Source organism: Thamnophis elegans, chromosome 2, assembly GCF_009769535.1.
Source record: "Thamnophis elegans isolate rThaEle1 chromosome 2, rThaEle1.pri, whole genome shotgun sequence".
Taxonomy (NCBI): Eukaryota; Metazoa; Chordata; class Lepidosauria; order Squamata; family Colubridae; genus Thamnophis; species Thamnophis elegans.
This window is the reverse complement of record NC_045542.1, coordinates 172,250,295-172,262,785: the sequence shown is the minus strand read 5'-3', so window position 1 is coordinate 172,262,785 and position 12,491 is coordinate 172,250,295. Positions and strand designations below refer to the sequence as shown.

The 12,491-nt window shown below is 43.3% G+C and overlaps 1 pseudogene; it reads left to right on the top strand.

Annotated features, from left to right (window-relative positions):
* Window positions 1-1,162: 1,162 nt before the first annotated feature.
* On the top strand, window positions 1,163-10,291 carry LOC116502594 (annotated as a pseudogene).
* The last annotated feature ends 2,200 nt before the right edge of the window (window positions 10,292-12,491 follow it).

The window sequence follows — 12,491 nt, the reverse complement described above, 5'->3', positions numbered from 1 at the left end:
TCGGGAGCATCCTGAGGTAAATCTCAAACGGCGCCCAGAAGGAAAAGGCGGGAAACAAGGGAAACGCCCCCTTTCCACCCGCAGCAACCAATTAGAGCGCAGATCCCCTCAGGCGGGAGCCCGCCCTCACTCAGCCACAACGGGTGTTTGGGACCATTGTGCACTTTCCTTCTCCAGCCGTTAAATTGGATATGTTAACATTTAAAGTGTTCAAAAGAAACAGACCAAAAATGATTTTGATTTTGTCCATTAGAGTGAATTGTCAGGCTGGAATGGTTTTTTTTTATCTTGCACTGTCCTAAAAAGAAGTCAATGTCTTTTTTGTACCTCAGACTTTCTTTTCCCCTCTCTTTCTCCTTCCCTTAATTTCCTATTTCTATTTTTCTTTGTGTATTGTATAATAAATAAGATCTTGGGACTCCAGAAAGAGCAAAGAAGAGCAACAAAAGATGGAGGCTAAAGCATATTTTAAAACGGTTGCTGGAACTGGGTGTGAAGAGAAGGGCATCTTCCAATATCCCAGGGGGTTCCAGAAATATTTATTTTACTTTATCTTACCTTTTTTCTCTTCCCTTTCCTTCCGTCCTGTAAATAAATAAATAGGGAGACCGAATGAAAGAGTTGGAGTTAGCGCTACATAGAAGAAATAACCAAACTGCTCTAGAAGCGCAGCAGAAGAAAGACGAAAACCTCCTTCAACGCATTTGGGTTAATATCCAAGGGGGAAAAGAAGGACAGGCGTCGAAGCCTTTGACTGACAGGGAGCCTTTCCTCCCCCTACTCCCAAGCCCATCATCCCTGCCTCCTCCCCTCAGAGGCGCGCCTCTTTCCCGCCCTTTCTACGATCCCGCCACTTTCCCCCAAATCCTCCTCTGCCAAGGGAAGGGAACTCCAGGCGCTTCCCCCATTGGCTCACTGGAGGGCGAATGTCACGGCTGGCTTTCCTTAGGAAGCGGCGAAGGAAGTGACATCACTGAGCCTTGCCTCTCTAGGACGCCACCCACTCACTCTCCTTAACCCCTGGGGCTCCGCAGGAGAGGCTTCGGGAGAGTCTGGCGGGGGGACATCCAGTGGTGTCCCGGGTGAGGGGTGTGTGGCTTACTGCTGGGTCCCATGCTCCCCAGCTGCAATATCACTTCAGTGTGAAGTTGGAGAAGCGGGGATGCCGGGAAGGCGGAGGGGTTCCGAGGAAGAGCCCGAGTGGGGAAGAGGGGAGGGTCATCCTTGCGGAGGCCCAGCAGGAGAGGAGAGAAGCCGGGCGAGGTGGAGGCAGGATTCGCACCAGGCTCCCCGAGGGCTCGATCCTGTCTCCGGAGGGGGAGAGAAGCGGGGCGGCCTTTCCAGCTGCCTTCTCCCCGGCCCTACACTGGGATGAGCCACTTGGGGTTCCGGGCAGGTTGGGTGAAAGTTGTTCAGTGGCTGAATTCTGCTTTCTAATTCTTGGCTTTTCTTTTTCTTTCCATCTCAGATACAGAAACTGGAAGCCATCTGTGGTCTTTGAAAGGCAAAATTTTCTCTTGAGGGGGGGGAGCAGAATAACTTGCAGGGATCCGTCCTGGGGCACCAGAAATGGTCCCGTGAAGGAAAAAGCATCTGGAGACCCACCAGAGTCCTTGGACCCAACTGGAGTTGCTCTGCAGGACAGAGAAAGGATGGAGACACAAACTTTTGCCAAGGAGGGAAGAGGAAAAGGCCCTTCAGCTGCTCAGCCTGGGAGCTGTGGGGAGATCTGGAGAAAAAACTGGGCAGAAGATCCTGGAGGAGGAAACCATCCTCCCTTCAGAAGTTCAGCCCTGGAACTTCGTCCAATACCAGGAGGCTGAAGGTCCCCGAGGACTTTGCAGCCGACTCCATGACATTTGCAGACGATGGCTGAGACCAGAAAAACACACCAAAGCCCAGATGCTGGACCTGGTGGTTTTGGAGCAGCTCCTGGCTCTCCTGCCCCCAGAGATGGAGGGCTGGGTGCGGGAGTGTGGAGCAGAGAGCAGCTCCCAGGCGGTGGCCCTGGCTGAAGGCTTCCTCCTGAGCCAGTCTGAGGAGCAGACCGAGTTGCAGGTGAGAGACTTTAGGGAGCTCAGAAGGGAATAAAAAATGTGTTTGAATACTTCACCCCTCCTTCCCAAACTTCGTTGACATTCATAATATGTGGCAATTCACCAATTCTTGTACATTTTTCCATTGTTTTCTCACTCAACCTGACTGATGGTTATTGGGGACTTTGACGTTGTGTTCTGAATGTAAGAATGCACCTTGTGTTGTGTGACATACATTAATTCCGTTTCTTTTTTCCTTCCTCCTATTTGAAGTGCTGCACTGTGGAGATCAGAGTTCCTGAGGGAAAGAAAAACCCATCAAGTCCCCCCCAGGAGTTACTTTTCAGGAGGATCCCTTGGGAAGATCAAAGTCAGGACAGCTTAGGAGGTAATAGAAGATCCTCCGATTGCCCATCTGTCTTCCTTTCACTATCTCATCTCTTCTATAGAATACCTCCTATTTTTCTAATTATGCATTTTGAAATTATTTATTCCCTACAGGGAAACACAGAATGACGCTTTCTGGGTTTTATGGCCGAGATCAAACAGCCATTGAACCTCCAAATCAAGTAAGAAAGGGAAAAGTAATTAGATTTCTATTCTGCCTTCAGTGAAGCGGGTGTACAGAATGCTCCCTCCTTCTATTACCCCCCTCCCCCTTCTATCCCTTGTAATGCTGCCTATGATTTGGTTGGGGTTGTTTTGGCAACTGTAGCATATGGCTGACACATGTTTAAGTAGTTGTCCACTAGGATTCCAAAATCTCTTTTGCACTTACTATTGTTGAGCCAGGTGTCAACTATTCTATGGCAGTGGTTTTTCTTTCCTAAATGTAGAGCCTTACTTTTCTCACCGTTGATTTGATTTTGTTAGATGGGGCCCAATCTGTTGATCCTTCTATATCTCAAGCTTATTTTCTGGAGTGTTGGTATTCCTGTCATTTGGTCGTGTCTTGAAATTTGATGAGTTCTCCTTCTATCGTCTAAATCATTGATGAAAATGAACAGATTTTGTGAATCCTCCCGTTCTTGTTTCCTTGTTCAGGAGAGTCTTGTGTCCTTCGAGGAGGTGGCTGTGTATTTCTCTGAGGAGGAATGGTCTCAGCTGGATCCTGACCAGAAAGCGTTGCATTCGGAAGTCATGCTTGAAAACCATAGGAATGTGGTCTCTCTCGGTAAGAGTTTTCTAGTCCCCAATCAGAGAGTTCAAGAAGACAGATTATAGTTAGTTTTTTAATTAAAAAATCAGTGATCTGATATCGTCTGCTGGGAGGGAGAAGGAAAGTATCTGGCTTTCTCATGCTCTAAGGAAAGAAAGCGTCAATGACTCTTTGCTTAGATACTTTCCCTGCCATTTCTTATCTGTATTTTTCTATTTCTCTTTGAACTTATCTGTGGAGGCTGAAAAAAAGGAGGTGTGCTTTTATGTCTTTTCTGGAGGACATGTGGAGGAATGTGTTGTCATATGACCTCTGAAACCTCCAAAATTGTGTGAGAACAGAACTTTCACACTCAGCCCATGGAGGAGCATTCTCCCAATCCAATTATAGAATAAAGACCTCATGCAATGTCACACAGAGAATCCTAGGTTACAGGTAATCCTCGAGTTACGACAGTTCATTTAGCGACCGTTCCAGGTTATGACCAGCCTTCCACCAACTACTTGAAACCTAGTCCCAAAATTATGAGTGTTGCAGCACCATGACCGTTCCCACTTATGAATGACAGCAGAGGCACTGCAACATTCACCCTACCTATTCCCCCACCCCATCCCACCGGGATTTACCAAGCTGGCAGGAATAGCCAACACTCCAGAAGACAGGCTTAAGGTGCAGAAGGATCTTGACAGACTTGAACATTGGGCGCTATTCTAACAAAATGGAATTTAATGGTGAAAAGAATAAGGTTTTACATTTAGGCAAGAAAAATGAAATGCACAGGTACAGTATAGGTGGTGCCTTGCTCAATAGTAGTAACTGAGAGGGATCTTGGAGTCCTAGTGGACAACCATTTAAATATGAGCCAGCACTGTGCTGCGAAAAAAGCCAACACAGTTCTAGGCTGCATAAACAGAGGGATAGAGTCAAGATCACATGAAGTTTTAATACCACTTTATAATCCCTTGGTCAGGCCACACGGGAATACGGCTTCCAGTTTTGGTCGCTACGATGGAAAAAAGATGTTGAGGACTCTAGAAAGAGTGCAGAGAAGAGCAACAAAGAGGATTAGGGGACTGGAGACTAAAACATATGAAGAATGGTTGCAGGAAGTGGGTATGTCTACTTTAATGAAAAGAAAGACTAGGGGAGACATGATAGCAATGTTCCAATATTTGAGGGGCTGCCACAAAGAAGAGGGAATAAAGCTATTATCCAAAGCACCTATGTCAGGCTTTCCGAAAGATGCTCTAATTAATATATGAGCCTCGAGTCAAGTTTCAAAAGCAATCCAGTCATTTATTAGAAGCAACATTTCAGCAATTACCCAATCATAGTCAGATCTGACCTCATGTAGTTTACGGCTTAGGTAGCCTGGAATGTGCTCCCCCTCTTCTGCCCATGGCAAGTTGATAACAGACATGGAAGTGCTTTGCAAGTTGACATTCTGTTCCCCTCAGTTCCCAAAGGTGACCTGTGCGAAGGAAAACAATTTGAGTACAGGAATAGGATAGGGGTGCATCCCCCCCCCCCCCAACTTGTTTGTATTTTCTGCATGGAATTTTGCTATAAGGCAATCAGCCTGGATATGTCTTCTCTTTACCCAAGATGCTTCTGATAAGTGGTAGCCCTTCCACTTGATTAAGTATTCAAGGATTTGTTGCACCTTATAATGGGTTTGGTCCTAGCAGTCGGGATAATTTCAATTGCACTGTGACTGGGTTGATGATCTTTTTTAATTTTTGTATGAACACAAACAGACAAAACACAACAAACACCACAAAAATATCTTCCATTACAAATTATAAAGAGTGTGTCAATTGGTTACAAAGAGCTTTCATTAATCTCTTCCACAGTCATCACCTACAATTCATATCAAGTTATATGTTTTAAATCAAATATATTTATATATATTACTATCATCATACCTTAATCTTCATATGACTATGATTGTTTTTACATCCCTTTATATAAAATATTCCAAAATTTAAAGCAAAACCACATGATGACATTCCGTTATCTATTTTCAATATCATCCAGCAACATTACATCTTTATGACACTTTCAAAATAAAAAATTAATTATGTTTAATAACAAAGTTTTTAGACCTTCTTTCTTAATCCCTGTTTACAATTTATATCCAATTTCCCTTTTGTCATGTCAATACAAATATTACATTATGATCATTATCAATCATTATTTAACAACATCCATCATAATTTCATTTTCATTTTTTATTTTTTGGTCTTAGGTTAACTAATTTTTTTAATATTATCAGATTTTATACATAACAAAGTTTCTAAACTTCCTTTCATGATCACTATTTAGAATTTATACCAAATTTCCTCTTATCAAACCAATACATATGTGTACATTGTTATCGTTATCAATTATTTATCTAACTATATCCATTATCATTTCATTTTTAACATAATGCTCTAATTTTAACTAAATTTAACTAATATTTTATTAGTTTTCCTATCTCAACCTGTGTCTTTCCAATAATAGTGCAGTCTTATGTCTTTTTCCATTTGTGGAATTAGTCTTCTGGTTATTTCCTTAATCAAATTTGTGTGGACTTCTCGTCGCAACTTGTTGCTTTTTACATATCTTGTAAAATCTGAAGACCCTCCGTCTGCTTCTTTAATCAGCTTATCTTTGGTTATCAGTAGTGCTTTTGTCAAAGTTTCTCTCCTTGGATCCATCAATTCTTCTCTTTTTTCTTCTTCTAATTCTTGAAATCTAGGGTAGAGCTCCTTTCCATCTATCTTCTCTTTCCATGTTTCACTCTTTCCATCTCCAAAAGGACCATCCAGCGGCAAAAGTATCGACTGCAATCTCGGAGCTCTGAGATCGCACGTCGTATCATTGTGATGTCAGCTTCTTATCTCCCCTGGGTTGATGATCTTTACTATGGGGAATGGTCCCATAAACTTTGGTCCCAGTTTCATGCTAGGTAGCTTCAACCTCAAATATTTTGTGGAGAGATAGACTTTCTCACCCAACTGGAATAGCTGTTGCAGAGCTCGGTGTTTATCTGTCTGTTTCTTTTAGGTTTGTGCCACTTTAGCTAGCGCTTTCTCCCAGGTTGCTTTCAGCGTTGACATCAAGCTGACTGAGGAGGGGGATCCCTTGGGTACTCGGGTATTGGGACAAAGTCCATGTCGCTCACGGGCTAGTCCCGTGCTACTGTGAACAGCATTATTGTACGCGACCACAGCAAAAGACAGGAAGGCCACCCAATTGGACTGCTGATAATTCAAGTAGCACCTCAGGTATTCCTCTACCATGACATTCAGTCTCTCTGCCCACCCTCCCATTGGTGTTCAGATGAAAAGCTGAGCTGAGGCCCAGGGATGATCCAAGAACTTAGCCGTGAACTGGACCACTCTGTCTGAGATGATTCTTTGTAGTACTCCATTCAGGCAGTAGATGTGCTTCAGGAACAGTTTGACCAGCTGGTGGGCTGAGGGTGGTCCGCTGAAGGGTATGAAGTGCACCTGTTTGGAGAACAAGTCTATTACAGTCCAAATCACCATGTTCCCCCCACTTTTTGGCAACTCTGCTATAAAGTTCATTGCAATCTCCTCCCACAGCCTCATTGGCTCTGCTACAGGTTGCAGCAGTCCGGGTTTTTTTTCCTGGTCATTTCTTCATTGTGGTGCAGATGGTGCAACTTTTCACGTAACTGCCCACATCTTTCTTTATGCCAGGCCACTAGAACTGCCTCTGGGCTATGTGTAAAATTTTTGGAACCCAAGTGGCTTGCCAGTTTGGCGTCGTGGATCCTCTGGAAAATTGGGGTGCATAGGAATTCCGGGACATAGTTTGTCCCCTTTCATGTGAGGTCATCTCTTTATGTCAAGATGTGTTGATTGTCTCGAAACCAGGGGTCTGCTAGCAGTCCGCTATTGAGTCTCATTGTTAGGTCGTTCGCTGGTTGGTCTTGCCAGTCGTGGCATTGTCACTTGGAGAAGCTATTTGAGTAGGGGGAACAATGGCATCCACCACCAGCTCCTGTTCACCGGCATGTGGGAGAGGGATGTCAGCTAGAAAGTTCCTCCCCCAGGAATGTGCTTTGGTACGAAGTTTAAATGGTTGAAGTATTGAGTCCAGCGGACTTGTTTGGGTGATAGTTTCCGCGGGGCCCATGTACATCTCCGTTAGATGAGGATGTTGTCCAGATGGAGGAGGACCCCCTTGTAGAGGTGATCATGCAGCACCTAGTTTATTAACTGCATGAGCACCGCTGGTGCTACCTGCAGTCCAAAAGGCATCACGTTTAATTGGAAGCTTCCTAGGGGGAAGTTCAATGCTGTTTTCCACTCATCTCCCTCCCTGATGCGTACTTCACAATTTTGTGAGGACTTTTTCCTTCGCTAGGTGAGAAAGCATGTCCTTCATGAGGGAAGGGGGTATAAGTTGTGTATACACAGGGCGCTTATTTCCCCTAAAGTCAATGTATAATCTCATAGTTTCTTAATTTCTAATTCAAAACTGACTCTGAGTGAAATTTGCATATACAGAGATAATTGTAATGGAAGAGATATTTCCTATATATTTTCAACGCTTTCATGACTCATGAATATACAAATCATCGTGTCTATATCATACCCCAGTAAGCATGCTAACATACATCCTAATCAATTTTGGAAAAATTCAGAAGGAAATTCACTTGACTTTCTATGCTTTGATCATTTTCTCTAATCTTTTCATTTTCATTGCTTTGAAGGTAATAATGGGCAGGAGAATCAATATTCCTGTGAACTGTTCCACGCGATCAATGCTAAAGATGGAACGGAGAGGTTTGGGAATCGAATGGAATTCGAAAGCCATGGAAGAAACCAGTCAAAGAATTGGAGTCAGGAAAGCTCATCTTCCTCTGATGCTCTGATGCAAGACTTTCATGTCCAACAAGAGAAAATAAGGAAAGGAGATAATGGAAAAAGTGTGAAGTTAATCAAAGCTAAAGTAAATGAACACTATTTAACCCAAAACAAAGGAAACAATGCTATAAAAAGACACAAGGGAGAAATTACAATGGGACATTCATTCTTTCTCTTGGAAATGAGTTCCTTACATCTAAAAAAGCTATTGACACAATTGAGAAGCCTTATAAATGTTTAGAATGTGGTAAATGTTTCAGGATAAGCAGGCAACTTACTATTCACAAAAAGCTCCATACAGGAGAGAAACCGTTTAAATGCACTGAATGTGGAAAGACCTTGCTCAAAGAAGTAATCTTACTGCTCATAAGATGATCCACACAGGGGAGAAGCCATATAAATGCATGGAGTGTGGAAAAGACCTTTGCTCATAGCAGTACACTAACTTCCCATAAGATGATCCACACAGGAGAGAAGCCGTATAAATGCATGGAATGTGGAAAGACCTTTGCTCAAAGAGGTCATCTTTTTTCCCATAAGATGATCCCACAGGGGAGAAGCCATATAAATGCATGGAGTGTGGAAAGACCTTTGCTCAAAGCAGTACACTTACTTCCCATAAGATGATCCACACAGGGGAGAAGCCATATAAATGCATGGAAGTGGAAAGACCTTTGCTCAAAGCAGTACACTTACTTCCCATAAGATGATCCACACAGGGGAGAAGCCCTATAAATGCATGGAGTGTGGAAAGACCTTTGCTCAAAGAGGTCATCTTACTTCCCATAAGATGATCCATACAGGAGAGAAGCCATATCAATGCATGGAGTGTGGAAAGACCTTTGCTGAAAAACTAATCTTATTTCACATAAGATGATCCACACAGGGGAGAAACCATATAAATGCATGGTGTGTGGAAAGACCTTTGCTCAAAGAGGTCATCTTATTTCCCATAAGATGATCCACACAGGGGAGAAGAAGTATAAATGTATTGAATGTGGAAAGAGATTTACTCATGGCAGTGGACTTAAAATGCACAAAAAGCTCCACACAGGAGAGAAACCATTTAAATGCATGAAATGTGGAAAGACCTTTGTTCAAAGAGGTCATCTTATTTCCCATAAAAGAAGCCACACAGGGGAGAAACCATATAAATGCATGGAGTGTGGAAAGACCTTTGCTCATAGCATTGCACTTACTTCCCATAAGATGATCCACACAGGGGAGAAGAAGTATAAATGCATGGAGTGTGGAAAGATGTTTACTCATGGCAGCGGACTTAGAAGACACAAAAAGCTCCACACAGGAGAGAAACCATATAAATGCATGGAATGTGGAAAGACCTTTGCTCAAAGGGGTCATCTTGTTTCGCATAAAAGAAGCCACACAGGGGAGAAGCCATATAAATGCATGGAGTGTGGAAAAAACCTGGCTGAAAAACGTAATCTTGTTTCCCATATGATGATCCACACAGGGGAGAAGCCATATAAATGCATGGAATGTGGAAAGACCTTTTCTCAAAGAAGTAATCTTACTTCCCATAAGATGATCCACACAGGGGAGAAGCCATATAAATGCATGGAGTGCGGAAAGACATTTACTCATAGCAGTGCACTTAAAAGACACAAAAAGCTCCACACAGGAGAGAAACCATATAAATGCATGGAATGTGGCAAGACCTTTGTTCAAAGAGTTCATCTTATTTCGCATAAAAGAAGCCACACAGGGGAGAAGCCATATAAATGCATGGAGTGTGGAAAGAACCTGGCTGAAAAACATAATCTTATTTCCCATATGATGATCCATACAGGGGAGAGGCCATATAAATGCATGGAGTGTGGAAAGACCTTTGTTCAAAAACGTAATCTTATTTCCCATATGATGATCCATACAGGGAGAGGGCCATATAAATGCATGGAGTGTGGAAAGACTTTTGTTCAAAAACGTAATCTTATTTCCCATATGACGATCCACACAAGGGAAGCCATATAAATGCATGGAATGTGGAAAGAGCTTGCGCTCAGAATGGTCATCTGACTTCTTATAAAAGGATCCATGCTCGGGAGAAACTATGTAGCAATTGCAATTCCAGTTAGACTTATATACACAATGTTTTACCACACTCTCTGAGCTGGTACAAAGACAGCATATTGTCCCCAGCAATCTGGGTTCTCATTTTCATCCTCAAAAGGATGAAAGGCTGAATCAACCATGAGCCGGTAAGGATCGAACTCCTGGCTGTGGGCAATTAGCAAGTAGTAATGCATTCTAACCACTGACCCACCATGCCTCTATAGATTTGTATTGTATGCATATTGTGCCTTTCTGATTCAAATGAGAGAAGGTTGAATGCAACAAAATGAAATAATGTGGAGGAAAGATTTTACACTTGAACAGAAAAAAACAGATTACAGGAACCGACTCAAAAACAGAAATTGAGAGAGGGAGCTTCGGAGTCCAAATGGATGATCACTTATACATGAGTCACGTGTTTGCGGCAGCAGCCAAATAGCTAATATTGAATAATAGCTGATGTTGTATGAATTGTATGAAGAACAGTTGCAGAATTTGGGTTTGGCTGGTCTACAGAAAAGAAGGTTTAGGGGTGACACGATAGCAGTATTCCAGTACTTGAGGGACTGCCCACAAAGAGGAGGGGGGGGTGTCAATTGATTTTCCAGAGCCCCAGAAGGCAGGATAAGAAACAATGCCTGTAAAATAATCAAGGAAAGAAGCAACCTGAAATTAACAGAATCTTCCTTACAGTGAAGACAATTAACCAGTGGCACAATTTCCTTCAGACATTGAGGTTGCTTCATCACGGGATGTTTTTAAGAAGAGACTGGATAGTCACTGTCTGAAATGACTCCTACATGAATATCAATAGATCTTGAAATGGTAATAAGATCTGCTTGAGCCGAAATTGCTGATAGGGCGTCAGCCACTGAGGACTTGTACCGGGGCTTAGGACTTCAGGCACCAGGGCTCCGTCAATTCCTGAATGGACAGAAGGAGAAAGTTGTGTCTTCGGTCTGTGTGTCTGTGTGTAAAAAGAAAAGAAATCTGATTCATTAGTGGATCCAGAAGTGAATTAAAACTCCAGCAACTCCCATCTCTCAAATTGGACACCCCCCCCCCAAATGTTATCAACACATTTTTGACTAAAATGAGGTTAATCTTGGGTTGGGCCATAAAATGATTCATGCATCTGAGAGTCTATTCGTTTACCTACTAAAAGTAATCTATACAAAGTTGAAGTTTTTTTCAATAAAATGCCGTATTGAAACTTTTCAATTCCACTTATTTAAAAAAGGTTCATCCATTTTCTTCCTGAATATTTTTTCTCATCCAGAATTTTCATTCTGTGTTCAAACAGTCAAGATTTTCACTTTGTAAAGCCACCGACTTTTTAAAGATAAATATAGGAATATTTAATCTTTAACCCCCAATTAGGTCAATTAAGCAAAATTTCAAAAGTCCTTGGAGTTGAGATTGAGAGGCGGAGGGGGAATCGCTGGTGGGTCATTCCATGTCAAGTTCAGAAAAGAGCCAAGCTTGACCATCATGGATTTTGATGAAATTTGGTATGAATATGCACATCTATAATGAACATTGGTAAAGTGTCATTGGCTAATTCAATGCTTGTGGAGATATAGACAGGGAGGCGTTGAGAGAGGCCTTTCTCCCCCCGCCCTCCTGACTGTGGCAGGACATAAAGTGAGATTTGGACGTAAGAGTGAGATGATACAGGGCTGGACCGGAGGACCTCTGGGGTTCCTTCCAACTCTGCTGTTGTAAAGTCAAAGGCGTTTTCTGAGTCTTGTAGAAAAACAGGCAGCTTCACTGTCAAACAGGCAAAAGCGAAGATCCCTTGTAAGCACTTCAGCAAGTCGGCTGGGACGAAATCGTGATCTGCTTTTCTAGCATAGCAACAGCCTAAATTATGTGACCAATGAGCGCCGGCCTAGCATATTCCTGTGTTTACTGCTTGGAGGAACTTTGTTCAGAGAGTCAAATGGCTTCTCTTGGCTAAACTATCTGAACCTTTGGCACCAAAGAAAACTTCCCTCGATCCCCGAAGTCCGAGTCCCCGTGATTTTCTGCAACACTACTCCCATGCCCATCATCCCCGCCCTCTCCCTTCCCCCTCCCCTGCACGCCTCCTCCCCGCCGTCCTTTCTACGCCCATGGCACTTTGCCCCAAATCCTCCAGATGGGCGCCCTCTGCCAAGGGAAAGGGAACTCCAGGCGCTTCCCCATTGGCCCACTGGAGGGAGACTGTCACGGCTGGCTTATCAGAGGAGGCGGCGAAGGAAGTGATGTCACTGAGCCTTGCCACTCTAGGACGCCGCACTCGCTCTTTTTAACCCGTGGGGCTCCGCTTAAGGCGGAGAGGCTGCGAGAGAGTGTGGG